The 3,351-nt window shown below is 44.3% G+C and overlaps 1 pseudogene; it reads right to left on the bottom strand.

The window, feature by feature from the left end:
* Positions 1 to 1,095: 1,095 nt before the first annotated feature.
* Positions 1,096 to 1,213, bottom strand: LOC124557113 (annotated as a pseudogene).
* Between the last annotated feature and the right edge of the window lie 2,138 nt (positions 1,214 to 3,351).

The raw sequence follows: 3,351 nt of genomic DNA, 5'->3' as shown, positions 1-3,351 counted from the left end.
TCAAAAGAAACTCAAAACCATGTTCTGAAATAGTGTTTTGTTTCTCCACTAGACAGTGCCACAAGTTCCTCCAAAATACCGTAACACAACACACACACAAATGTCATATTAACAAATGTAAATCCACCTTATGATGGAGGTTTAAACATTTGAAACGCGTTGTGGGGATAAATAAACAGTGACTGGTAACAGTAAACTTGTTGTTTCATTTAAGGTAGAGAGACAGCTTGAAGGTGGTTCATTGAACCCTCTGCCAGGCACTTTATTGTGAATAGCAGAGTAATCACGTAGATGTAGATTTTGTTACTACTAGAAGATTAATTTTTCAAAATGTCAGTGCCACCAATGGTAAATGTCCAAGGCTAGTTTTTTGGGCGTGAGGAGAAATTGAAGGTCTTCCATTAGTCCTACACTCACTGAATTTGAATATCACAGATCAGTTTTGGACCATAGGTATTTAAACAACATGCAACCACCTCTTACCCACCTTCAGCATCTCTCTAGGAAGTGGAACGTCTTCTTTGCGAGAACTACTGCAAAATCACACTCACACCGTATACTATTCTCAACTATTTTGCGTCGATGCCCAGAAAAGTTCAGGCTGATTGACACGCAAAGTGTCAACTTAATCCTCTTTAACTGATTATCTACATTATTCTTCAACCTCTACAACTATTTGTGATGGAAAAGTAAGCTGCTTTAGATATGTAAATACGCAGATAAATGTCAGTTTTTTTTGATAGAACAGAGTTCCTTCTTGCCTCGAACTCAAATCTACTGATGTGGACTGAGCAAGAATAGTCCTAAAAAGCTAAGTGACGTTGCAACGTGGTATTTATGTTTGGATAAGCAATAGACCATCTTGGAGCTGATACAGATGTAAAAGTAACGGCACGCTCCGTCTACAGACCACAAGTGGCCCATCGGGACCATCCGGCCGCCGTGTCATCCTCAGATGAGGATTCGGATAGGAGGGGCGTGTGGTCAGCACACTGCTCTCCCGGTCGTTATGATGGTTTTCTTTGAGCGGAGCCGCTACTATTCGGTCGAGTAGCTCCTCAGTTGGCATCACGAGGCTGAGTGCACCCCGAAAAATGGCAACAGCGCATGTCGACCCGGATGGTCACCCATCCAAGTGCCGGCCACGCCCGACGGCGCTTAACTTCGGTGATCTGACGGGAACCGGTGTATCCACTGCGGCAAGGCCGTTGCCATAAAAAAAACGGGGGACGACAAATATATGAAAACACCAAAAGCAAAACAAATTATCATGCCTAATATGGTGTAGGAAAACGGGTGGCATTCAATACAGATTACAGCTGTCTCGAAATGGATAAATACGGGCCCTGTATGGATTTCAAGGAAATCTTATGTCATTCTTCCTACAAAACAGTGACAAGTTCAGGTAACGATGATGGAGGTGGATAGTGATCACGCACCCATCACTCAAAAGTAAATCATAAAGGCTTAGTAATATTGAGATCCAGTGACTGTTGTGGCCAGAGGAGGTGTGACAATTCATCCTTGTGCTCAATCCGCCCCGATAGCTGAGTGGTTAGCGTGACGGATTGCGGTTCTCTGGGCCCTGGTTCGATTCCCGGCTGGGTCGGGGATTTTCTCCGCTCAGGGACTGGATGTTGTGCTGTCTTCATCATCAATTCATCCCCATCCGGCGCGCAGGTCGCCCAATGTGGCGTCGAATGTAATAAGACATGCACCAAGGCGGTCGGACCTGCCCCGCAAGGGGCCTCCCGGCCAATGACACCAAACGCTCATTTTCATTTTTCTATCCTTGTGCTCACAAAACCAGACTTGGACAGTGCGAGCTGTGTGAACAGGGGCCCTGCCGTCCTGGAATACGGCATCATCATTGAGGAACAAGCATTGTACCATGGGATGGACCTGATCAGTCAAAATGCTCACATAATTCTTGGCAGTACTGTGACCTTGCAGAGTGGCCATGGGACCCATGGAATAACACGATATGGCAGCCCAAACCATAACCGAAACCCCCGTCATGTTTCATTCTTGAGAAGTAAACTCGGCCAGACGTTAGTAACAGTGTGCAACCTACCAAATGACTTCTTTACATTGCTCAATAGTCCAAGTTTTGTGGCTCCGGCACCGCCGTTTCCTGTTACAGGAATTTGCATCACTAATGTATGGTTTTGGAATTCAAGCTCTCCCTGAAATTCCTAGAATATGGAGCTACTTTAGTGTTCTTTTGGTGCTGACATGGTTGGCGAGTGCGTCATTCAGTTCTGCAGTGATTTTTGCAGTTGTCATCCTATTATTTTTCCCCACAATCCTCTTTAGTGACCGTGTGTCACGATCACCAATACAAGCTGTGCTCCGCGTTACGACGTTGCGGGCGATGTTTTCCTCTTTCCCTGAATACGATATAAATCTTCGATATGGTGCCTCTTGAAACACCAAAACTTCGTCTACCTTGGTTACGGAAGCATCCATCATACGAACACCAAGAATTTTCTCACTTCGAAGTCCTTTAGTTCCGACATGATGCACTCACAACTACACTGACACTGTTCTGACGAAGACTGACACTTGCAATGTGTTAAGGATATTACACAGCTGCCGTGCGTGGTGAGATACAATATTCCAAACTGCGGGCTTGGCTACCATTTGCATTTATGTTCACGCAGGCATTTCTTATAATGTTTCCATATTTTTGTCCAATACCTGTATTTTCTTTATTTACCAGTTACACACGCTTTCAAATCATTGCTGTTATAGGTTAACCAGAGGTGCAATAAAATTCTTAGTTTCCTTCACTGCTACGATTTTATTTATGTAGTTGTTGTTGCGTCTTTAGTTCGAAGATTAGTTTAACAAAGTTCCCCACGCTAGTATATCTTGAGAAAACTTCTTCAGCTCCGAGTATCTATTGCAGCCAACATCTATATGAACCTGCTTATTTTATTCATAACAGCGCCTACCTCTAGAATTTATTTTCCTCACAAATTCAAATGGTTCAAATGGCTCTGAGCACTATGGGACTTAACATCTGAGGTCATCAGTCCCCTAGAACTTAGAACTACTTAAACCTAACTAACCTAAGGACATCACACACAAGCATGCCCGAGGCAGGATTCGAACCTGGGACCGTAGCGGTCACGTGGTTCCAGACTGAAGCGCCTAGAACCGCTCGGCCACAGCGGCCGGCTATACCCCTCACACTTCCGGCCATTATCAAATTAGCAATTCCTCGATACCTCAAGACGTATTTACCAACCACTTCCTTCTTTTAGTCTATTTGTGCCATAAATTTCTTTATTTCCCTGTTGTATCCAGGACTTCTTCATTAATTATTCGGCTGCTAACTTAATCACC

This window comes from Schistocerca americana, chromosome X (assembly GCF_021461395.2).
Source record: "Schistocerca americana isolate TAMUIC-IGC-003095 chromosome X, iqSchAmer2.1, whole genome shotgun sequence".
Classification (NCBI taxonomy): domain Eukaryota; kingdom Metazoa; phylum Arthropoda; class Insecta; order Orthoptera; family Acrididae; genus Schistocerca; species Schistocerca americana.
This window is presented reverse-complemented; position numbering and strand designations above follow the sequence as displayed.